Source organism: Danio rerio, chromosome 1 (genome assembly GCF_052040795.2).
Source record: "Danio rerio strain M-AB ecotype USA chromosome 1, GRCz13ab, whole genome shotgun sequence".
Lineage (NCBI taxonomy): Eukaryota > Metazoa > Chordata > Actinopteri > Cypriniformes > Danionidae > Danio > Danio rerio.
Window position 1 is genome coordinate 26,430,143 of NC_141021.1, and position 27,341 is coordinate 26,457,483.

At 35.4% G+C, this 27,341-nt stretch overlaps 1 protein-coding gene across 2 annotated transcripts in view; it reads right to left on the reverse strand.

The window, feature by feature from the left end:
* Positions 1-27,341, reverse strand: part of fbxw7 (F-box and WD repeat domain containing 7) — a 281,944-nt gene that overhangs the window by 216,328 nt on the left and 38,275 nt on the right. For both annotated transcript variants that reach the window (XM_087237222.1, XM_087237221.1), the window contains exon 2: positions 2,827-2,882. The gene's annotated coding sequence lies outside the window, so the exon portion shown is untranslated. The remainder of the gene's footprint in view (positions 1-2,826; positions 2,883-27,341) is intronic.

Sequence of the window (27,341 nt, forward strand, 5' to 3'; positions counted from 1 at the left end):
CTTATGTATAATTCATTGCTGATATATAACTTTTCATATTAGGGGGCCGTCAGCCTCTTTCACCCACTGTTGTTTCTCTTAGGATTTATCGTAGTCCCTTCTCTCTCTCTGCATCCTTTTAAAGCAAGGTATTATAAACAGCCCAGTGGCCTCTAGCAGTGCAGCCCTTTAAAAATTCATCAATGAAGAAACTGCCCCCCTCTGCACCAGATCGGTTTACCTTTAATTCACAAAAGCGTGACGAGACATACATTATTAACCAGCTGCAAGACCAGCAAAAAAAACACGCACACACACACACACACAACTGCCCTGAGCGAATGCAGACACAAAAACAAACATGGACTCTTGAACATGAAGCCGTCCTTCCCACAAAAATTCCTCTTTAGTGAAAGCACAGAGTGAATCTGGTGGCCGACACGAAGGGGAAGTGTGAAAGTTCACTTCCTTGCTTCAACACCAAAAGACAATGGTTGGCTGGGTGGGTCTCCCCACCTTTATTTTCTTCCTCCTGTCTTTCATCCTGCAAATTCTACAGCCATCACATCCGGGAACAAATGGCAGTAAGTGTCCTGAATGGACTGTTGGCCTCAGAAGCATTTGGAACAACTGTGACGAAAGCTTCAAAATGCACAGGTGTCTCCAAGTCATTTCAACCTGGTTTTATTACATGTTTTAGTGATCCGATCATCAACAATTAGTGGAAACGCGTTAATATTTCAAATAAAAGTAGTCAAGGTATGTATAACACACTAGCTTGATTTCCATCACCCTGTGGCTATGTCTACAATAATACTTATAAACTTGAAAACTGCGTTTTGGTCAAAAAAATGCTCCATGTCCACAATCGTTTTTCAATTCTTTCTGTCATCCACACTCAAACAAATAAAAATGCTTTTGATGCGTACTGCCAAAGTCCCTTAAGGTAAGTCATTTCACTTAGCGGCCATCTCTGAAACGCCTCTTGGGAGGTATGCTTGGGCATTCTGTCTAAACGGGGAAGTATCAAATTCTCCAAAAACTGTGTGCCAAGCTTACATTACATTTTTGGAACCACAAATAAAATTAAACAACAACCGTCGTAAAGGTTTCATTTCTAAACGTGCAATCTAACTAAATCAGCATATTTTCAGGTTGCACGAGCTAATACGGATGCAAACTCGAAAGAAACAAAATTACAACACCAACCTCATTTACGGCCGTTCTACACATTATCATCGTCTGAATAACGATCGTCTGATCATGCTACTCCTCTGAAGTAATCCGCAATTTGCTCTTGATAGTGAATCTCCTCCAAGAATGATGGCGAGGCTTTGTTTACAAGTCTGTGGGCGTTTTAATAGTTGCTGTCATGTGATGTGCTTTTGACAGGATAGACTGTACCTCGCAATCATTTCATACACATTACAAAAACAAAAAAACAAAACAAAAATTGTTTTTGTCATTTCAAGCTTTATGTGGACATATTTCCTATGTCTGTGAAGCAAGTATTTGCTGAGATTCAAGTGTTCGTTGACCACCAAACTGTCACAAAAGCACTCGTCTAGTCTAAGTTTTGATGCAATCGATGATTGGCCCCTGTACTAGTAGGCGGAACTTCATTTGCCATATTGTTTTTTTTTTTTTGCATTTTGCATTTTTTGACTTTATTAACTTGCCTTCTACTTCTGCCGTTGAACAATAGTGCCCAGTAAAGTTTCCTTTGAAGAGAGGCAATGTGGAGCATGTGTAAAACTGACATTAATCTTTAATAAAGCTGTCAAAATAGACAGCATTCAAAACATCTGCCTAATGTCCTCCACTACGTTAATTGAATTGGTCACATGACTAAAATCTGTCATCGCTTTGAAAAGCCTGTTTTCACAGTCCACACTGCAACACTTTGGACAGCGCTTTAAAAAGACACATTTTTGTTTCCCAAAAACGCTGTCTCACTATGGAGTAAAGGCCAAAAAAAGGAGAGAAAAATATGAACTTTTAAATTAAAACATATTAGTCCTGAGTTCATGTACATTTTGACGCTTCACATGAAAAACTATGGAAATACAAACTACATGCATGCTTCATTAACATGCTTGCTTCATGAGGTTTTTGGACTTGTGCGAGAGAGTTAAGGCGAATTATGGGAGATTTTATAACTATTGTTGCTGAATAAAATCAGGCAGCAATCATTACACCCATGCGATTAATCAGTCGTCTCCATTATCCTTGCTTTGTTTACTATTGATTACTAAGTTACCAATTTTACTGTCAACCCCTCTAACACCCGGATGAAAAGGCAACTAATTCACATTTGAAATCTTTACTTTTTTTTGGAAAGATTTGAAAAGGTTCGCTTTACGTTAAAATGGAAAGTGATGCTACCAAAAGCTGGAACACCATGAACAAAAAACACAGCACAGCTGAATAGAGGGAAACACGCACACGCGCACGCACGTATGCATGCATGCACACACGCGCACACACACTACAGTTTCAAAGCTTGGGTGAAGTTTTGACTTTTGGAAATAAATTAATAAATCTGTTCAGCAATGATATATTGAACTGATCAGAAATAAATGTACAAAGAGCATATGGCACACACTGCAAAAGTACTGAAGCAAGTTATTTTGGAACTTCCAATTCAAACAATCAAACAAAAATAAATATAAAAAAATTTAATTAAATAAAAAAACTGGATTTTTGATTTTTGAGCACAGCAACAACACATTAGAAAGATTTATGTAGGATCAAGCTAAACTGACTGAAGTAACAGCTTCTAAAAACTCTTTTTTGCCATCACAGGATCGATTACTTTTTAAAATCTGCACAAGTGTTGCTACTTACGATTCACTTGTCTGGCAGCTGAGAGTCCTTCAAGTGTGATCCTCCACCTCTGACCTCTGTGAATAAAAAAAAAAAAAGGTGGTGTTAAAACTCATCACATTTCCTCTTGTCCATACAACAGACAGACTCAATGCTGCGTAATATCATAATTATTCAAAACATTGCAAATGTATCACAATATACATAAATCACAATAGTTTGCAATAAATTTGTGATTTAATAGAAATATTTAATTATATACCTGCATTAGCAAATTCTCTTTTTTCCCAGAATGTTCTTGATGTTTTTAGGCTGATAATGAATCACCTCCTTTGTATAGTGGTATAGTTTTATTTTCATTTGTTTACGTTGTTTTATGCAATTGTGAAACAAGGCTGTTCACTTTTAAAAGTTATGGTGACTCTTTTACTGAAATAATATCAAACATGTTGGTTAGAACACTGTCATTATACATCTCATTGTTTAAAATGGTATTGCATATCATTGTTTTTTTTCCTCAAAGCACAGCCCTTATTTGAGCCCTAGTTTTTCCTGAATGTATTTTTCGTATTATAAAAAGGGTTAGAATTAAATCCTTTCACTGCATTTTGCATTTATATCATTTGACCGTTTTCTTCTGAAATGATGAAACTCAAAAACCCTTCAAGCATGTGAATATAAGGTGCATTACTGGATAACTTTTAAAGCACTTAATTATTACATTCTAATACCGCATAACTTCAGTTTGGCACCACAATTAAGAGTTGAACAATAACAATAAAGCTCTTGTCACTTAATTTTGTTTAGCACTGAAGATCTAAGAAGACTATACTACTGATACACAAACATCCTTAGTTTGACATGTTTCTTGAATTTCTGGAATTTTAAGACCAAGCTTTACTTTCAACGCCCAAGTGTGTATAGGCATGGGCCTGTATAAGATTCTGATAGCATAATAACCTTGAAAATAAATATCCCGGTATTGTGATTACTGCTTTAAAAAATATTCTTTTTAAATGCCTGGGTAAAAACTAAAACTTTTTTCCCCATTTAAAACAATTTCTTTTAAAGATTTATAATATTTTGGAACAGTTAACATGTCAGGCTAAATAATTCAAATGAATTACAGACTTCTATTTTCTTCATTTGTTTCAAAAGCAGATTTCTTTACAATTTTAAACAGCATCTTTGGATATTTTTTCTGCTGGATATGCTGTTGTCCTAAAAAAAAATTAAACAAAAATTACACATACCTTAGGAATGGTATAACAGATTAGTTTGGCGGGTTTTAAAACCTTAACTTTTCCAAACTGCGGTATACCTTAAACGGTTATCGTCCCATGCCTAGTGTGTACATAGAGTTGTACAATATAGTCACAAAATTATTGCTATCGTGATAATAGTGGTAAATTAAGTTTCATTCATTGGTTGTTTATCTAAATTTGACCAATCAGGTGGGGCCTTTTTATGTTTATCCCACCTCCCCAGTAGTTGCTGTACTGCTATTGGCAGGAGGAGCCCAAAGGTAAACTCAAGGGCTGAAAATAAAGCCCAATGGTGGGAGTCAAGACAAGAAGGATAAAAAAATGTAACAACCAATCAGAGTCAAAAACTACTGCTGAGGTTTTCACTCAGTGTTTAAGGTTTCATGAAAATATAAGGTTTTAGATCAGTTTCAGTCTGTTAATATTAAGGATATCTTTTAGCTAGTGTGCTACAAAACAGTGAAAAATTCATGTTTAGAAAATATAAAACTGATATAAACACCCAAAGCTTGCAGATTGTCCACCTAAATGGATGAACTTTTTTTCTCCGTCACCTCATACTTTAGTTTCACATCAAATCTTGACCAATCAAATGCTTTCTAGTATCTGACATGCCCCACCCCCTTCTAGCTTTTTAGACAGAGGTTCAGCAGACTTTGATTACATTTGTTCTCTTTAAAAGGGAAATACTTAGCTAATATGTAGCTTAGATTTACATTAGACAATTTTTTGTTAATTATTGGCTTATTATTCACATTCATTATTCACTTATTTATTCATTCATTCATTCATTCATTGTTGTCATTTATTTTCAGCGTAAGATGATTACTTATTTTTAAATGCCCAAAACTTTTGCTTTTAAGTCCAAAGAGTAATGGACTATTGTTTGTTTTTAATATTATTTTGGGCTGTGTTAATTGGTTACTTAACAGCAATAAACAACACTTTAAAATTCATATAGTTTGTGATTTTCTAAACTAGTAGTGTTTTAAAATTAATGAATGCATAATACACTTGATAACCGTGGTTATTCCTCCAACTATAATCGTACAAACAAAATCTATATGATGCATTTGATATCAACCACTATTACTGGCCGAGTTATGATAAAAACAACATGCTATTGACTGATTTTAAAGGGGAGGAGCTATTCTATGTCCCACCCTCTCTTCATTTTTCAGTTGATATTCAGTCAAACAAATATCAGGAAAAAAAATTTACATTTCAAATCCCTTCATTTGACCTTAGAATTAGTTTTATCAAAAAAACAAAGTATATCCTTTACATGTGTATTTTAATGTCATTAAATATTTTTTATTTTAAAACAAGGCTAATAAAAATAGAATTACAGAATATCTTATATAGTGAGAACAATCATTTTCACAATAACAAGACCACATATCACAACTGTTTCCAATATCGTGCAATCCTATAGTACACAATCAAATATTTGTGTACTAGTTTTTACAGCCTTGAGACAATTTTTTTTCGGTTAAACATTTGGCATTTTTAAAACGGTTAATATTGAACAAGTCAATATGAATGGTATAAAACTACGGAAAAAAACTTTGATCCAGACTTCACTGAAAATAAAAAAATGACCTGAAATGCACTCCACAAAGCAGCTCAAGAACACACAAAAAAAGGCGTGACCAGAGAGAATAGGGGCCATCAAGAGGAAACAGAATCGTACACACACCATTCATTGTAACTTACACCACAAGAAATGTTTTCATACCAACATTCCAGCTTCTTTTACTCTGATCGCAGAAGTAACTCAGGGACAGTCAACATCCCACTTGCTTAATACATAAGAAACTGAGTTGAAAAACCCACACAAACACATCTAGCACTACAAGACTATGGCAATGTGACCAGCCACCTAAAAAAGATGAGCCTCAAATTGAAACTACAGCAATTTCCTGGGATTTTTCCCAAGAAATTTACAAAATCAGAAAGTGTTGAGCAAGTGTGATGAATATTAGATAAGACGAATAAAAGAACAGTCCCTGGATAACAGTCTGCTTTTAGCATGGGTGCAGTACAGCTGCCGTGGCTTTTTCCCCTCAGCAGTACTCTTTATGCACCGCATGAGCTCTCTAACCTGACAAGTTTGATATTCTCAAGACGATCACAATATAATCACAAATAATTCCCAAATTATGCCAATTTAGTTTTAAAAAATTACTTACAAAAAGAACAAAATATATAGCAGTGCATTAAATGAAAAATAAAAGCCAAAGCAAATCAGTGCTCCAGATAAAATTTTATAATCTTGCAAATACATTCAGTAAATTGATTCGGATTTGTCATAGAGAAGCCATTGTTCAAACATGCAGAGAGTGTGCCTGTGTAACAGTGAGCATCTGCAGTGAATAAATACAATCAAACACTATTCCAACTCAAAATGATATCAGCCAAAGTAAGGCTTGGGGTCTAGCACTGACTAGAAGCACACACGTATGCTTAAAAAGTAGTGCGTTTTGCCCAGAGGAGAAAATGTTGACCAACATTTGAACAAAAAAGCTTTGATGTTTCTGAATGAAGCTCAAAAAGGAAATATCGTCTGAACCAAAATTGACCCATATTATGCCTGGCCTCTTCATGTTCTCAATATTTGTGACCCTGAACCACAAACCTGAACCTTATGTTGCACGGGTTTGTTTTTAGGCAATGGACTAAACTATTTTATATTTTTTAGAACTATAAGATTTGCTTTTATGCCAAAAATCATTAGAAAATTAGGTAAACATCTTGTTCCATAAAGATCTCTTTGTAAATTGACCAATTTCAGCCAAATTCTATCCTAATAAAAGTACACATTAATAGAAACTCTGGTTGATATACAAAATCCACACGTATTTCTAGCTTTTCTGCTCAAGAGTCACATTTTCACATTATCCCAAAAATAAGACACATCACTAAAATTTTTGTTTTTATAAGTTGTTTGATGATTCCCATAGTGTGTATTTATGTTTTGTCTTTAATGGCCCATTTCCACTGAGTGGTATAGTACTATTTGGGTCACCTTTATCAGGATTGCGTTTCCACTGCCAAAAGGGTACCAATGGTATGACAGTTTCAATCGACGTCATTCTCGCTCGTGCTTTAGACAGCCTAATAAAACAACAGGACAGCATCTTCTTGGCTTTGTGACTGTTCATTAAGACAACGATGACGACAAGGTTTGTTTGAGCTCGGGTCAACTATTGCTTGTCATTACATGTATATATAATAACAATGTAATTTGCATTCAAAAATGGCACTTCCTTTGTTTTCATTTTCCTAGTTTGTCTGTAAACCAATAGCATTTAGTTTCAAGCTCCACCTTTTAGTACCCTTTTGTTGTGCTAGGTACCCTTTATAAAGGGTACCCAAAAAGTAATATGGTTCACTTTTAGGTACCTTTAGACAGTGGAACCGGCCATAAAAGCATACCATACCATACCACTCAGTGGAAATGGGCCATAAGACAAGCACCTCTGCTGTGTGACAAAGTGTGTGACTTTCTAACATGACCTTATGTTGTGGTATATACAACATCACTTCGGCATACAGCAAAGTCTTATACAAAACTACTGTGAGATATCACATTCACAGTCCTCTGCTGCTTTAGTTGGAGTCGCTAACATTATCAAATTTAATTTTTACCTCACAACAACAAAAACAAAAAAAAATATTATTTTTTCTGACTTTTCCACAGACATGAACATTGTTTCATGGACTTCTAAATAAAAAGCTGTTTTCCAGTGGACTCAAAGGCCAGTGCATTTCAGGGTGAACAATAACCCTATGGTCAACGTCGACGCAGTCAACAAAGTCAACAACAATGTTTATACAATAATATATGCGTTTTTGTCCAATTGGCGTAACACTGTGTAGTATACCTTTTCATACAGTATGTTATAGTTTTATTTATTGTTGCTATAAGCGAATAACCAACAACTTAATTATATAAAAAGGTAAACCATTGGTATTATTTTGTCATAAATATAAAAATCATAAATATAAAAATGCCTAAAAAAAAAAAATTGTCATTTAAAATTTTTTTTACTTAAAGGGCCATGAAACCCCCTCGTTTCAGCAGGGTGTTTTCACACCTCCACTTTGGAAAAAGTCAGAAAAGTGGGGGTGTCCAGCTCTGTTTAGGGGGGAGTGTCGGAGGAACTAAAGTGGGAGGGTGTGGGAGTGTCTATTTGGGCACGCGCGAGTTTCAGTCAAAATACACACACAGGAGAAAGAGATGGTGTTTAACCTACATGGACATCTGTAGTGGAATTATTTGCCAAATTATTAACTGGTGGACTTTAACTGCAGTTTGGCTCTTTCATTCAGGGAATTCATTCATGTCCCTCGCGACAAACACGATATTTGATTCGAGGATCTGCTCTAAGCGTGTATTTTTCATGCAATGTTTGATACCGCACGGCGAATGACAGAAAAAAAACTCCGCATTTCCCGGAAACTTAGACGCACACGGCAGGTAACGTCAGAAAGCCGCGTGTGTTATTCCGGTCACAAAATGCGGTGCTAACATGTTTGCCCTCAGTGCAATAACGTTAGTTAACTTAATTCGATACGAACAAACTGAATAAACAAAGAGCACTGGTCGCTCACTTACCAAATCTGTAGAGACAGGACAATCACCAGCAACTAGAGCCGCGTCTGAAGAGAAGACTACATCCGGAATCCGGATCTCAGCGTTTGCAGATGAGAACAGCTCTCAGGTAAACAATAATCCCCCTTAGACACGTAAGTTATTGTTGTCGCGCGTCGCGTACACTGTTAATCCACACGTGACTCTGAGCTCTCACAGAGAGAAAATGAAAACGAAACTTAACTGCAGCAAAATTTAAAAGCAACACTTCACGCTTGTTTTGCCAACACAACGTGGCGTCTCTGTGGTGTAAAGACGGTGACACTAATGAATATTAATGAAGTTGCACAATAGAGCGCGCTGATTGGTTTGAACCAAGGCTTACTCATGCATTAATGCATCACACTGTAAGACGTAATAAGGCACACTCTGGCACAGACGTCCAGTCTGCACGCTGGAATACAACGCTATTATGTCATCACCGTGACGCAGCTTCAAAAATTCGTTTCAAACAGGAAGTACGAATTTGCTTGAAATAACGCAAAAACAACCAATTTACATTTTTTAGTGAAATATAGGTGTCCTAATAGTGTTTTTAGCAGTGTGGGACACATATACGACTGTCAATAGCTCAAAAAATGTGTTTTGGTGTTTCGTGACCCTTTAAATTCATATTCTTACCAAGTCACTCTAAACTTATAAAAAATGTAAAAGAAATATCATCAGTAATATGCAGGCAAAACAGATTTTCAAAGAGTTTCCATAGCTGTACACTCAAACATTTTGTTTAAAATTCTAGCTTGTACATATGCAAAAATAAAGACATAAAAACATGCACTCTCATCCGAGAAAACACACAGCAAAAATTGAGGGAAGCCAAGTCTGCAAAATAAATAAATCTATAAACATAACAGCATGCAATTGAATTAGTTGTCAAGACCTCTGACACCTGCTGTGACAACAAATTACACTTCGATTTGGCTGAAACGCTCCTTTTCATGCACGCAGAGAGAATTCTGCCAGCTCTAAGAGGGAAACAGAACCCTCCAGTGGTGACACTGTACCCGTCTAATCATGGGCCAGTGATGTGATGTAATGTTCCCATGCACACTCTGAGAGACAAAGGGCAACAGAGGGTCATTTTCTTTGAATGAAAGCCACTCTTTTCCAGCTACTCGCAGAGAGCAGATTAGCATGCTGTACACTGGCAAAATATGCAGTAAACACCATTGAGAAATTTGTTGAGGAAACTCTGCAAGAACTGAACTCCTGAAACCCAAGATATGGAATTCACCTGATGGATCACATGGGGTTACGAAAGGCTTGTCTGGCATGCAAAATATTATACAGATCATGTTCTGGGGGAAAATGTTGTTTTATTATCAACATGATCAAAATTTCCATGGTAGCAGAAATTAATTTAAAAAAAAAAAACATCACTATAGCATTAGTAGCATCAGAAACTCGCAGCATAGCAACTCTATTACAATTAAAAAGTTCAATGAAAAATAAAAATGTACTCACGTTTAAATTTAATCTCTGATATCCATAGTAAGCTATTCACTTTTGGTTAGCGATCCTTTTAAGTAATCTTTAATAAACAAATCCCAAATTCTAATGCCAAAGCAAACGTTTTAAAGAAAGTAAACTAAAAATTGAATAAAAAACAAATGTAAATTAACTAGCATTCTGTACAAGTCATTTCGCACAAAGACTGCAAGTATTATCCAACATGTCAACATAAAAAAAAAAAAAAACATTCCTAGCAGATACGCACCTGATGATAATTAGTTTTGCATAGGGCTGGGTGATATGACAAATATCTCATATCCCGATAACCTGTGGTAAATGAGGTACACAAATGAGGCACCTAAGGAAAAAACTGCACAGAGGCATTGCTAGCAATTTTGGGCTCTATGGAACAATATGAAACCGTGCCCCATCTCATAAAAGTTAAGTCCTCCTTTTTAAAATAACTTTAGTCAAAGTGCAAAAGTACTTTGTTTTTTTAACTTACTTAAATATTAAAAGTACTGATGAATGTTTACTTTGCAAGTTTTGGAAATGTAATTACAAAACTTGTCATATTTTGATGATACTGTCAACTGAACATTGACGATGTAAAACTAAATTCACTTCTTGAACCCCATTTAGATCAGTTTGTAAAATCAGTAATCATTTACTAGAGACTCGCTCTGAACAGTAGCTAGCCGAATCAGAGATATATCCAGCTGCAGACCCACACATGTATCAACCAAACAAAATCTAGGCAAGGATGAAGCATATATGGTTAATGACAGATCACTTTTTTTCTTGTTTAACGACGACTAAAGCTAGGTTTATAGTTGTGTCAAGTGATCGGCGTGACACACGACACATGCCTTGTTCGTTGTCATGCATTTATACTTCTGCGTGCTGTTTGTGTTGCTCTGCAATAACACTTCCGAAAAAGCTAGCTGACAAAGAGTTTACCTTTATGTTCCTGTGTTGAATTTCTTCGTTGGTGTTTTGTTTTTTTCGGAACACTACCTCAAATGTACAAGTAGCTCAAACTCGTTCATTTTGAGACGGGAACCTGCAGACGCGCAACAACTTATTCATGAGGTAAACATTAAACAAAACTTTTCATCTGAAGCTCCTTCACAGGACTCGACACTTATAAATACTTGCTCTATGGGGTTTGCGTGACTCTTGGTCCCACCCACACTCGACAAAGCTACCAAGCCGACCAATCACAGAGCTTGTGCTTAGTGTCGTTGCGATGTGTAGTTACATTTTTTGAAAGGTGAGGCCAAGACGAGGGCTGAGTCCACGCGCAGGCTGCACCAGAGCATACGCATGCGCTTCACACCGAGGTATAAATCAGCTTCTTAGGAGCATTTTCACCACCTACTGCATTTCACAAATTTGCCGATCAAGACAGTCTGTGCTACGATTGCCAGTCAATAATCTGTGAACAGTTTAGGGTTTCCCATATCAGTCGTTATTTCATTATTATAGTGTAACGATCATTCTAACATCTATGCAGTTTATTACTCAAATTATGCAAATAAAAATAATTAAAACACTTATGACTTATTTAAGTAAATAAAGACTATTTAATCACTGGAGTAAAATATAAATAGTGTTATACATTTATTATGTGTAATAAACATCACATTTAAAGATGTATTATAACCTATACATGTTAACTTGCTATTATTTCCTTCATTAGAAGTAATCTGATTTAGAGTCTTTATATATTTCTGGAAAATGTTTCAGCAAAGCCAGCAAATGAGTATATGTTACCCTGGCACTATAATGAAGGATCATCTATGATGACTGATAGAAAACTGTTTAGTCTATCATATTGAATAGAGATCGGAAACAACGTACTTCATTCGCCGGTCTCGATTGCCATATGTGAAATAGTATACACTATTGTCTATTGCGTACACTATTTATGAACAAAACATAAATAAAAATATATTGATGACGAGGTCAAAGACGTTAATAACATTAACATTCATCGCAATCATCCATTTTTTGCCCCTGCCTGGATCCTGTGTCCTGGATTGTGTCCTGAAATGTGTGGTCTGCAGCTGGATATGATTGAAATCAGTGAGCTGTTAACTTATGAACCACTATCTGTCCATGTCATGAATTGTTCAATTTAACAGGTTAACTCATAAATGACCCATACAACATTACATCATCTGAGCAAGGGATGCAGTGATTAACCAGTTTTACTATTAACCAAGCTTTCCTTCAAAGAGCATAATGACAAACAATAGACTACTTCATCAATCTGCTCTATATCATTGCAGAGCCATAGTTTTGCAATTAACTTAATAAGCTTGTTTAAAGAAACAAGAATAAGAAAAGTATGTTATTTCAGAAAGTTTGTAGATCATTGTAGTTTTCTAATGGATGGTAACAGCATAGTTTGGTTTACTATGGCACACTTTTAGGAGTAGTACTATGGCTCACTTTTAGGAATAGTCACCTCCAGCATCATTGGAATAGCAACAAGACACCAAAACTGCTGAGTTTAAATAGATAGGACTATACTATTTTTATACCACCCCAAGAAATACACTTGAAATGGCAGCATCATGGTCAGTAGTACAGGCCAAAATGTTTCTCTCATTAGCAGCAGAGGAGCAGATCCAGTAAGAGCTGAACAGGACAACCCATAATGAATATGATGTAGGGCAAAAGTGGCAATGCAAATTTAGCAATAATCACACCCACTTTAAGCAGTTCTAAAATGAAGTGGAAATGTAAACCATGTCCCGCAAAACCACTGCAAACGAGCAGAGCTGTTGTGAACATCGTCTATCAGAAAGGAGTTTTGGTTTCCTTGTGTATTTGGAATAATATCAGCCAGTTTTTCAATGATAAAATATGGTATAATTACACCATCCAGAAATTGAATAGTCTAATACTAATTGTTAAAGTAAAAATCAGATGCTACCATTGAAATGCATGAAGGACAAAACATGATTCAGCACTCTTATGTAAGGTTGATTTTTCCAGTTCTTAAGGAGTGGGTCTCCCAAAAGCAACTTGAGAACAAAATTCGCTGAAATGTGCAGGTCTACTAGGAATATGGTCTTTATGTGCAAGAGCAGCAATATGTTCTACACAAACAAAATCACGACCTCGCCACCCCAGCTTGGGCTCTCAAAGAGAGAGCTACACTTGGAGTCTGGGTCAAGAACATTTGATACTGTGCTTCTCTCCAGAGAGGAGTTCACACCTCTTTCTACCAAAGACCTAAAGAAATCCAGATGTGATGGCAGAATTTAGATCTCAAAGCGCACAGGGTTGCAGTAATTTCATCAATCTATGGAATCAGCTTTAAGACTAAACAAGTTCAAGTCCAAATGCTGGTTAAGGTTAAAGAAATATGCAATAGTTTTTAAGAAAACAAGTCCACCAAGGGTCAGTTTATTGAAACCATTGTTATGTATTTCCTTAAAGAAAGGTTTCCAGATATTAACTCCCTCACTATAAGGTTTCACATCCAGCTCACTTTAGATCTTCACTCAAACAAACCCTTAGCAGGTAGTGAGGGTGCAGCAGAAGGATGGGAAATGGGGTGAAATAACAAACAGTTCCTGTAAGAGGATGATATCTGTAGCATAAGGTTTCTTTATTAGACATGAGGATCTTTGTGCTACTATATAAAGAGGATACACAGGACATACATGGATGCACAAAGCATTAAACATGGCGTCAAGCCTTGACATGGAGAGCTGAGAATTTGATCCACTCAGACCCAGTAAGCCATGTGTAAGGGAAGCTACTGAGCTGTGAGTACCTTGAGAAACTATCGATTTGACATGGTAAAGGATTACTGAAGTGGTTAAATGTATGGTCCCATTTACAACTTTTGTTAATTTGTGTATTTGTTTAACCAGGAACAAGTAGACAATGCTATGACAGGTGAAAATTGGATCTCTATGATTTTAAGTGTATCCTCTTTAAAAAAAACAGAGGTAGCTGAAATTACATTTCACCAGGCATTGTGTGGTCGAAAGCATTTGAAACTGACAAAGACCATAGATTGATTTACCCAAAAATTAGAATTCCCATATCATTTACTCACTCTCAAAGGATTCTAAACTTGATGTTTTTTTAAAACTAAACTAAACTTGATGGATTCTAAACTTATTATTTTTTCTTCAGTTGAACACAACAAAATATTCTCAAGCGTTTTGGAAAGCTTTCCAACATTCTTTACTATATCTTTGTTCAACAGTAAAACTCAAACAGGTTTGGAATGAGTGAAGGGAGCGAAACTCTGTCAGAATTTTCAGTTTCGAGGTGAACCATCCTTTAACACTCAACCTACTGGCCTAATTTTTAAAACATCCCAGAATCTGTTCTCACAGAACTGCCCTGTTTCTGTTGTCCCCTTTCACTTTCATAGGCAAATCACACAAGCTTATTTCACAATATTATAATGAGAAATGTCAGAAACATAGATGCACTCATAGCCCCTTACCTCAAAGAAATCTGGAAAGTGGACAAAGAGATGGATTAAAAATCTGTGAACGTATCCTCATCAACTTTTGATCCTATTTGAAAAACAGTGCAGGCAAGTCTGTGGTATAATAACACCACTAACTTAAACTACTGTCAAAATCTGGTAGTGGGCCAAAATAAAAATCAATTCATAGCACTAAAACGTTTTAAATTACACTAAAAGACCAAATATTATACTGCAAGATTTGAAACAATAAAAAAACTAAGCAAATTCCTTCACACCAATTTGAAAATCACACAATACCATCTGTCTGACAAGGTGTCACTGTCCATATCTAGAGCAAACTTGTTCTCAGTGCTGGCACGGCTACACCTGGAAGTGAATCAAGAGGAGTGCGAGGAGAAAAGCATTCATAAATCATAGCAGGAATGCACTCGCGTTTCCTCCGCCCGTCCTGCTCCTCTTCAGAGGTGTTAGAACTCTGGTTCAAGGCAGCCAGGGCATGTTTTTCTCATAAGACTGTTTGGGTTGTGGTGGGGTGGGGTACCTGATCTGAAATCAGCACAGTAGGGGAGCTTTTATTAGGAGCAGACTAAACCTGACAATGTGTGTGTGTGTGTGTGTGTGTGTGTGTAATGATATAAAGTCAAGCGATGTGTACCCATGGCAGAGCTCCACCATGAGGCCCACCGCAGAGATCCCTACGGCTGGGCTCAGGTTACAGTGTGTTCAGGTTCAGATAGTGACGGGCAGGGCCAGCGAACATCTACTCCAGTTACAGAGAAAAAATGTGGTACAAAGTGAGAGAGACAAAAGAGAGAGGGAGGGAGAGGAGGAATTCCAGAGATGATACAACTCCTGCTTCTCAATTCTCCTTTGAGGTAAAACTCTTACAAATCTATCATAATTCAATGTGCATAAACAAGAGCTATGCTGTGGACTATGTAGAGTTATCAACAACAGAATCAGTCAAAACTCACAAGGGTTTTTGAACAGGAAATATTTATTGATCCATGCTGCAGATATTGCTATAATTTATTATTCGCTTTCATAAGGAGTTGTTCAATTTAGCTTCCCGTTTCATTTCTGACTTTTACAGTGTTTATTTTTTGAGAAATAGGCCTGCACAACATATCGTTTCAGCATTGATATTACAATGTGATCATTCGCAATAGTCACACTACAGGATATGCAATGTTAACTTTGTATTAAAATTTATCATTTGCATGTGTTTTTTAATGCCTGTGACTGTATACTGATTTTAAAAACGTTCAATTAAAAGGAATTGTACTATTTGTGACCTTAAATACGATTCATTTTATTAAAATTCTATTTTTATCATTCAGTTTCTGTACTTAAATACCATTAGACTGTTAGATTGTCAATTATGTAGGGCTGCAACAACGAATTGAATAAATCGACTATCAAACAGTTGCGTCACTAAAGTAACTATAAAGCCCCCTCTATTCTTCTCCAAGTTCACTATATTTGTGCGTATTTTGAGTATAACTTTGTGCTGAATCCTGTGTATTCTGCTTTTATGAATGAGGTATATGCGCAGTTGCAAGTAAACATGGCGATGCCCATTTCAAATTTTAGATCACGATCAAGATCATTAACTGTCTTTTAAACAACATAATACACACACGTTTTGTGAATTGGAATATCAAGCAGTTGATGACATGAGCAAGCGTGTGAATATTTTACATTTAAACGAAAAAACTAAATAAAAGAGATTTGTCAAACAGCGCTATTGTGGCTGCTAAAAAAAAAAATAAATAAATAAAAAAAAAAAAACAAGTAAACAGTAGTAAACAACAGTCGCGCCAACTACCTAAAAAAAAAAAAAATCTTAAAATCAAGATTAGACAAGAAAAATGGCATGAGAAAATCAAGTGCTTAAAACTTAAAACTTCTGTTTGAGATCTCATTAAGATTTATTTTTCTTACGCCATTGGTAAATGTTTTTGTTTGTTTTTAAGCAAACAATCACCTAATTTTTAGGTGTTTTTTCAGAAAACAAGACATTTCTTATGCTATTTCATGTGTCTTGTATGCAGATTCTGATAAGATTCTGACAGTATGATAACCTTGGATAAAAATATCACCGTATCACAGTATTGTGATCACTGCTTTAAAATATCTTTTTAAATGTCTGAGTAAAAAAAAAAAACACTATATTCTATTTTTGAAAGATTTATGATATTTGAGCAGTAAACACAAATCTTGATTTAAGATTTTTTTAGATATTTTGATTGAAAACAAAACTTTAGACAGTTTTTTTATCATTATTATTATTATAAGAGCTCAGGGATGTTTAAGGAGCAATATGTTTGTGTACTGTCTAAAGATTGTAGTTCTGTTTTAGAATAAAGGGTTGGAAATTAATGCCTTTATTGTTTTTGATTTTTTTTATCAGATTTAAAAAAAATTTAAAACAATTAAAAATTTGACAGATTAATCGATTATTAAAATAGTTATTGGTTGCAGTCCTACATGTATGAAAATACTCACAACTCGCACAAATACAGGAGTGCACTGCAAATAGCACAAACTACAACAAAAACAGGTCGGGAACCCCAAAAAGTTTAGAAATAGTTTATAAGATTTAAGGAGATGCAAATAGTAAACATTAATTCATCAATCTCTTGCCTAAACGTGCATGAAAATACTCAACACATGCAATTACAGAAATCACACTACAAATAGCACAAAAAAAAACAACAAAAATGTGTCAGAGGACCCCAAAAACTGTATAGATTGTTTATTAGATTTTATGGAGATGCAGTCCCACTGCAGAATCATCAAAATTGATCTAACATTATGAATTCCTTACCAAAAAGAGATATGAAGTCATACGGTGGAATAAAAGTATTCATATCACAATAATCACAAAATAAAAAAAATATTGCAATGTTAGAATTTTCCAATATTGTGCAGCCCTAATGAAAACCGACACCTAAACCAAAATATTGTTGTTTCTAATCTGCACACCCATACTAAAGACCATTGTAAAGAGGATTTCAAAAGCAAAACCTTTCCTGCATATTATGTTCACATCTATTTGCATATCCCTAATATTAATAGCAACCTCTACAGTATGTTGGTCTATTTGTATCATGATGTTAGTTAACACGACTTGTATATTATGTTCTTAGTGCTCCGCATAACTGAGTACACTCCATTTTATAAATGAATATTTTTATCCATTTCTCAGTGAACACGGGCAATGTATTTTAGTGCATTAAAACAAAACAGATTTAATAACAGATATATTTATTAAAAAAATATTTTGCAGAATGGTATCAAACAGAAAAAAAAAAACTAATGGACCGGACAAAATCAATCTTGATGGGGAAAAAAAAATTCATAACAAAATGTCTGAAACAGTACTCATTCAACATCAGACCTCAAAGCACATCAACTTTCAACCAATTACATTTCATTAACTGCCTCTTACCAAAAAGCACTAGTTGAGTTGATCGAAGCAATGTCTACCTCGCCATCACAGTTAACAGGCCACAGAAGTGCATTAAGTAATAGACTGAGCAGATAACATGGACCATTTCCACTGGACCATCTCTTATTTCAAGTCCAAGCCAGACGACAGACTAGAAAGAGCCCATTGAGTGGGGGGGAAAAAAAGGTCTGCTACACATATGGCTGCATGTCTGGGAGAGGTTCTGATGCTTTAACTACTGTACTGTTATTGCTAGTGCCCCCACATCTGTGGGAGAAATTTTTATTCATTCTGTCAGGGTGAGACGTGGGTAAGATGAAGCAAACGCAGCAGTCGGTTGTAAGAAACTGAGAACAAAAAATGGTCAAGGAAGATGACGAATAGGCAAAGTGCATGCCTTTTATTCTCCACATAATCATATCATTTCCCTCCTCAGAGATGATCGCCATCCAGATGGGCCAGCAGTCTCAAAAAGGCATTTGTCTTCATTAGATCTGAGAAAATGAATAAACAGACTGTGCCGTCTGTTTTTTCTGCACAGACTGTGGGCAAACAGGAACCAGGTGCACAAGAGCAAATGCCTGCATTTAATAACAGAAACGATAGGACTCGACACCTACACCATGATTCAAACACGTGGGTCAAAGAAAGAACTGCCTTTGATATTATAAAAATATTATCGTAACTATAAATTTAAAAATTTATGCATCAAGTTGAAATGTTTCCTTGTTTGAATGCCCGTCAGTTTTACAAACCATAATTTAATATTAGAACCACATCCATCTTTAAAAAGGCACAAACACCATAACTTCCAACAAACAAACCACATATTTACCTCAAACAATGTTATTATGATTATTTGTATTCAATTCAAGATTTCAAGAATTACATTAAAAAAATGGGCAAAATCAATAGGCAAGGTCAGGATTTGTGTTAAATGTCTGTTTGTATGTATAACACCTTGCAGAACCCTTCGTAAAATGCTGCAGATGGAAGGCTTTGTTATATTTTACCCAAATATACTGGGTTACATTTCAGAAATATTATATTTATGGTAATACTGTCACACATTAGTGCTGCTATGAGATTTTTTTGAGATGTGAGATGTCAATCACACGATTACTTTGATTTAAAGGGCACCTATTTTATCCCTTTTTCAAGACTCAAGACAATTCTTTTGTGTCAAAGTTTCCACTCAAAACACCCATCGGCTTATTTATTATACCTTTCGAAATTGTGCAATTTTCTGCTCTGAACACATGAAGCTGTTTTTGTTGCTTTTGCCTTTAATGCTAGTCCTCCCTCCGCCCACTGTTCCCACATGCCTGTCAGAATGTATCTCAATCTTTGACTGCGTGCATCAGATAAACAGCACACTGACAGACATGAAGAATGCAGATCTCACTTAACATTTGAGAAATACTACAGTAAGAACTTTCCAAATTAATATTTGATGTCTTTGTTGCGGAATTCAAGTCTTTCTGCAACGATGAGTCACACAATGTCATTACAGAGTTCACGCACACACACATCGTGCATGCTTAACTTTGCACTGTTTTTTGCACGGCAAATGTGACAGGATACACTAAATAACGTTAACATCCACTGCTGTATAGGTATGTGTTGTGTTAATGTAAAAAATAAAGCAGATTTAACGTTCACAAATTGAGATTGAACCATCTTGTTTGATAATTGTTCTGACACAATGATAAAGTAAAGACTGTAAAATTGCTGTAATGATATGATTATACACGTTACTACGGAGACATGTTAATACGCGGCTGTCAATCAAATTGGTGGGCAGTAAAACCTCACTTATACATCACGGTTTTATCATTGGTGCACTTTAAAATAATTTTTTGTCCAACATTTACATTTTGTTAAAAAGACTAAAAGGATAATTGGGCCCAACTTAGTATAAATGCTGTTTCTCAGCAGGTTCTTGCTCTGCAGAACATAGAAACACACAGAAACACCATTAACATTCATTCATTCATTCATTCTTTCAAGAACAGCAGAGTCACCAAACATACAAAATTATCTATCTCAATGGCTACAGTGATAGTTGACCATCAGATGACAAGCATGAGATTTTTTTTTTAAAGACTCAAGGTTAAAATAGTTTAGATGCTGTGGGACATCCAGGCTTTTGCAAACATTTCAAAGATCTCAGTCCATAACGTTTTTTTTATTCTGTCTTTTTTCCATTTAATAATATATTCATTCATTATATATTTTCATCAAAAATACTGCTTTTTTTCCCTCTCTCTCTCTTTATGATGTCAGACTCCACACAAGTACATACCTTTGATAATTCTGACTATGATGCAAAATTCTGAAATTAAATCCTTGTAGGGCTGGACAATATATTCTTTCAGTATTAATATCACAATGTGATCATTCGCAAGAGTCACATCAGAAGCATATGCAATGTTTAGTCTGGATTATAATTGATCATTTCACAAGTGTTTTTTTTTTTTTAAGACCTGTGACCATGTGAGGGTTTTAAAAGCATTCGGGCATAGGAAATTGTAGCAACGGTTGAATTGTTTTTAAAACTAAGACCATGCAGTATTAATGTACATTTGATTATTCAATTATTTTATACCTGAACACTGTTCGACTCCTTGGAAAACAATTAAACGATGTTTATTTTTAATAGGTATCTTTTTTCTTAATTGAAATTATCTACGCTTGTAGATTGTTTCTTGTATTTTATGCGCATGTACTCCCCTACAAAATCATCCCAATCAGTTCTTAAATCCCAAATCTTCCAAAAAGTTATTTAACTAATCTAGTAAATTTGTATTCATATGACAATATATAAAATCACAGAATAAAAATAAAAAAAAATCACAAGGTTAGATTTTTCTATTATCGTGCAGCCCCATTAGTAGGTGTATTTAAGTCAGAAAATAAATAACAAATTAATAAATGACAAAAGCTAAAGCCAATCATTATCAGCATTCAATAGACCAATTTAAGGGGCATGTTTTTATAGATAAAGCCATAAGGTAATTATACAATGGGTAATGAGACATTCAGTTTGCACGTGCCCATGACAGTAGCCACACAAAGATGCATTACCATCATACAGTTGAGAACCAAAAAAAAAAAAAAAAAAAAAACGGAAAGCCTCTATTGTCCTTAAATCCATCAACAGCTAGTCATCAATTCACCCAAAACTCTAAGTGGAGACTGAGGGAGTAAAAGGGAAGGGGGGGCTGCTGCTATATTACATTTCCACCGGCGTGGGGGAGAGTAATTTCAGTGGCTGAAATTCAAGACAGTGTCTTCTGAGTTTAAAGCATCTTGAGAGCGGGCTGGGCTGAACGAGGCAATAAGCACACAAAAAGAGAGTGAAAGATGAAGGAAGGGTAAAGTGATGGAGGCTTACAAAAATTTGCTCAGATAAATAAGAAAGGTAAAAATGGAAGAAAGCTTGAGCAAGCCCATGGCTGATTGCCGGGAAATTGTGCCGTCTGCTCCCAACCGTTGATGGAAAGATGTGACCATGTATCAGGATTACCAACACTGATGTTCCCCAGAAATGAAAATTGTGCCATTAGTCACGCTTCTGTCATTGAACTTTTGCTCTTCAGTGATGACAAAAAGAGATTTAAAAGAAATGCACTATTAGGTTTAGCAAAACTCCTAAACTTTGAAAGAGACTGAATGGACATGACAATCATAATAACTATCCAATGACTTCTATTTATTATGAGAAATAATCCATAATTTGTTAAACAAGTCTGATGCTTTGAACAAATTGGTTGATTATATTCGCAAAGCTGGTCTAAATTATTTTTTACAGATAATTCAGGATTCGACTTAAAAAATCCAGTCAAAGTGGGTAAAAACTCACTGCAAGGAAAGATTAAAAGGCAACAGAGCTAAATTTAGATGAAAATGTAAATAAATAAATAAATAAACTTTCGTGACTTAGTATAACACAAAAGTACTTTAGTAGCCACATTGTTGTAAAAAAATTGGTCACAGAAAACACACACAGGCATATAGGTTTAAAAACCAATATAGCAATTCCTCTTGCTGTGAACAGACCTTAAATGATGGCAGGGGTCAGCAGTGTTGGGAGTAACGCAATACAAGTCAGACCTGCTAGTTTTTCACAATTTTTTGTGATCGGGACAAAAAATGACTGATTTTGTGGCAGTAATATCCAGAAATTTGCAGACAATTTTGCGAGTAAGAAAATATATATAAATGTAAAAAATGTAATGCATTTACCATATTAGGTAGCCTACTATGTTACTGTAGGTGTGCAGTCTGAAACAATGACAATGACACAGATCATAAAAATAAAGCTTCTGTATTTTAGTCGCTTGCTAAGAGACTCTCCGGAGCATCTAACATCATGTCACATAGGACATGCGTTAGGGCTTCCCCTACTGTAATACACCTGAAACACGGATTGCCGTAAAACTGGGAATGGCAGGGAAGCGTTTTTTTTTGTTTGTTTTTTTAAGCGCAAGGAAAGAGTTAAATGAAATCATTTATGTCATGTCAAATCACATGCTAATCATAAGCACAAATAATGTCCTTCAATGTGATCATGTCCAGCGGGCATCATCCTTGAACCAAACTCATCTCCACCTGTCTGTTTCACTGCTTCATTTGCTCCAACTTTCTTTTGCAGTCTTAAGTCAAAACACCCAATTCGCGCCACAAGATGTCTATATCTCATCTTTGCTATGACTACATTTAAATCACTCGTGTTTCATCAGCTTACTGCACAAGCTGAAGAGTTGGGTAATATTACTATAAGTAACGAGTAAAGTAGCGCATTACTTTTAAAAGTAAAAATATTAGAGATACTTTTTTTTAATGTGATGAGAGATGTTTTCTATTTGAACTAATTAGCTTATAAAAACTAAATTGCTAAATTAAAATGAACAGTCATGCTGCATCCAGCACTGGATGCAGGAACAGACAGAAACCAAGATGACAAAGCGTTACATTTCAGCCATGGAAGTTGTCTTTTATTCTCAATAGAATAAAAAAAAATAATTAAAAAAAAAAAAGGGGGGGGGGGGGGGGGTTAATAACTAATAAGTACAAAAATAGCAAGCACATTGCTTAACACTTTCATTACTCCGTATACAGCATATAGCTTGAGGATAAAGAAGTTTGCAGAAGATAAGATTATCCTGCATTTTTTTTTTTTTTTTTGAGTGTTTTTATTTTAAAGCTAAATGAGCGTGTAGGATATACAGTGCATTGTTAATTGCAAAAACTTGAATAAATCCTGCAAGTTCTAAAAGAGATCAAGCCTCAGCCAGGTCAGAAAAAGTAACGCAAAAGTAACTCAAAAGTAACAATGCATTACTTGCAATAAAACAAACCAAGTAATGCAACTAGTTACTTTTTTGGGGAGTAACTCAATATTATAATGCATTAATTTCAACAGTAACTTTCCCCAACACTGGTTGTCAGTATGATATATACTGATCAAACCAGTGTTTTAATACTAGAATACAATGCACTTGTCTTTTCTCATTATATATTGAAACCTCCAAATGCATTCCTTAATTCCAAATGCATTTCTGTTTAAAGGTATGTTATTCACTCAAGGAGCAATGCAAATCAATCAGGTTTGATGACAAAAAGTGAAAAAAGGAAAGAAGGTTTGGAAAACATGGAGTATTCGAAAAAAGTAGAAAACAGTTCATACCAGAACAAAGGCTTTTGAGTACTTCAGCATGAATTGGAGGTGAGAAGCAGCACACTTCTGACTGCCGCTGACACAATCAAAACTGCTGGATGTTTACAGTTGTTGCAAAGAGAATCTGCAGGCCTTTCAAGTTGAATAGATGAGGATGTTAACATCCACATGTTGAGACAGACTATCTCCCTCAGGTTTTTTTTTTTAAACCATACAAGCTTGAGAATGAAAAGGAGTACTGTTATACCAGTTTTATCAAACACTAATAAATGCTGTTTTACATTCCTTCATGTTGTTCTAACACAAATCAATTAAGTTAAATAATTTTTTTTTCCACTTAAGTCAAGTTAACAAAATGATTCAATTGTCCTAAACAAATTAAAACTATGTAACAGGTAATTTTAAGTAGTTTGCACAAGCAGCAATGTTAAGTATCAAGTATTGTAAAGGGGAAGCAAACAAGTGCACTACGGTCTTGCACAGCCAAAGCCCAAAGTGATGCAAATACAAACATGAGTAAAGTATCTTATGTAGCATTTTAAAGTTCTTATTTTGACGCAAACACATACAATTGACAAGCATAAAACAAACCATCAACCTTGCCTAGTGTGCAATACTTCATTCTCACTGTAAGATATGGTCAAAATAGCCTTTTATTGAATTAAGAATTATCTGAGACCTGAAGAATTAATTAACCCTGCATTACCCATGAACAACCTCACACAGGCTCATCAGCCAGGCTGTGTTGTTACGGCCTCAAAGTTTGATGTACCATCTTTTCTTATTTGTCTGAGAAAACGTCCAGTGTTGCATTCCTACGGACAAACTAAACGGGAGAAAACTAAAACCACAGGTGTAAACTGAGCATGAAGAGTATGCAGCTTGAAAAAACAGGCACACATACAAAGCCCAAAACTTTTAGTAACACACTGCTGAAGACGCAACCCAATGTGATTGCATGTTCACAGAAAATGTACCATTGTAGTAGACTAAATTAGGCCCCGTTTACACTAGTGCGTTTTAGTTTGAAAACGCATAAGTTTTGCTAGTTCTCGAGCGCCGAAAACGGAGCTTTTCGAAAACGCTGGAGAGGCCGTTTTCATTCTAAAACGCTGCTGCTCCGTCTCAGTGTGGATGGGGAAAGACGGAGACATCTGAAAACGGAGGCGGGGCTGCAAACGTTCGCCTCTCTGATTGGGGCTTTTCCTGAATATTAAGTAGCCCACACACAGTTCAGTCTCGCATCCTCTTCTTGTAAGTTAAGACTTCGCAAGTTTTGATCAAGGCTGCAGTCTCCCCCTTCTCAGTTTGATATGGAAAACATACCGAGGACACGGGTAAATCTTCAAAGGGAACAGTGTACTTTATAACTTCATTCACATCACCTTTGCTACGTTGTTTCACTTTCTCAACAATAAAACGTAAACATGATTTAAGGAACTGCCTATTTTCTTTTTAATATTAGCAACTTAACAGACAGCAGAAATGTTGAGGCGTCGTGCTGCATATATGAGCGTCATCTTCACTGTGTGGATATTTAAAACTAAAAGGGAGCCGATAACAACTGCCTCCTTTCAATTTCAGTGAAAATACGAAACACACCCTCTCTTCTGCTGAATATCAGTTTTAATACTCGATAATTATAAAAGTATAACATACAATAAGTTTATACATTGTAGGAAACAAAGGCAAGCGATCAGTCAATGTACCTGGATTAATCATTAACTTATTTTTGCGCTTAACCAAAACATGTTACCCGTGAACAAGTAGGCTAACTTAATAGATTCCAATGACCAACGTCAGGGAATTGGCCTATGTCGTTAGATAAAGACAACAACATGAATGAAATATCACGTTTAGCAAATATAGTGAGATTAGATCCAGCGGGAGATGCGTGATGAGCAGTCCGACAAGCAGAGCTCTCATCTGGGTTAAAAAGCTGGAGCGCTTGCCCGAGAGTGTGTGTGTGGTCACGTGATGTGCGTTTTCAGCGTTTTGGTGTGGACGGAGAGCTGTTCAGAAACGCTGGGTAAAACGCGAGTGTGGACGCGGATCGTTTTCATTCTACAACGCCGTTTTAAAACTAAAACGCACTAGTGTAAACGGGGCCTTAGAGTGTGAGGTCACCAATAAAATCCTCGACACAATCTAGTCATGTTGTATTGATGAATATAAAGATGCTGCATTTGCAATTTTTGTGGATATTTTGGTAAGTGTTGCCTGCCAAAACCAAGTTTGGGCAATTGGGCTTTCTAAGAATTTACAACATATACATAACCCTTTAACTGCCTGCTCTACCAAATGATTGACCATGTTTTGATTGGTTTTGACTGGCTACATAGCATTGTCAATTTACAAAAAATAAAAATAAAAAAAATTGAAAAATAAATGTAATAATTAAAATAATAATAATTAAAAAAAATTATAAAATAATAATAATTTTTAAAAATAAGATGTTTTAGTATTTAAAATGTTTTATTTTACTTATGAATTTAAAAAAAAAAAAAACTTAAGTCTTAAACTACATATTTTCAGATTTTTCACAGCCTATGTATTAATTTTGGTACTTTTGCCATTAAATCAACATCAATCATTTGTTAGAGGTTGATATATTAGAAATTACGGGATGCGTTGAATAAAAATGCATTGAGTGTGTTAACTAGCAACATCAGGAGTTAAGAAATCCAAAACAATTTTTTTTTCTTGGTGGGACAGTTAAAGGAATAAAAATATTTTTATTGAATTTTTTGTATAATGGAAAAAACAAATATTACAGATTTTAAATAAATTTAAAATGTATTCATTAAAATCTTATTAAAATTACAACACTAACAAAACCTGTATTTTTTATTACACAAGTCGAAAGATTAAAAAAATGTTTATAAAATGTTTAGATTTTTGATATTTGTATTTATAGCTGTACTATTCTACTAGATAGACGGATGATAGAGGATAGATTGATAATAGATTGATGGAGGATAGATAGATGACAGGTCATAGAACAGGGGTGTCCAAACTCGATCCTGGAGGGCCGGTGTCCTGCATAGTTTACCTCCAACTTTCTACAACACACCTCCCTGGATGTTTCTAATATACCTAGAAAGAGCTTGATTAGCTAGTTTATGTGTGTTTAATTGGGGTTGAACCTAAAATATGCAGGACATTGGCCCTCCAGCACAGAGTTTGGACACCCCTGTCATAGAAGATCAATAATTGAGTGTAGATACATGATAGAGGACAGATGGATATATTTAAAGCAAAATAGTGTTGTTTTTTTTTGTTTGTGTGTTTTTTTTTTTTGTTTTTTTTTGCTTATACCTTGATATGATTATTGTCTATGATTTTTTTTTGCTGTCAGTTAATCTGGTGCACAAAGGTCAACTTGTGAACAGGAGAAACTACCTCTGTGGATGCTCCAGTACAATAGGTTAGCAGGTTTTTCATTTCTGCTGCAGGCAGTAGAAGAGAGAAGAAATCTGCTCTGTAAGTTACCCTCCCGAAAGAGAGGTGCATTCTCCATTAGGATTTCATCATGTATGGGATTGGGATCCGCTTGA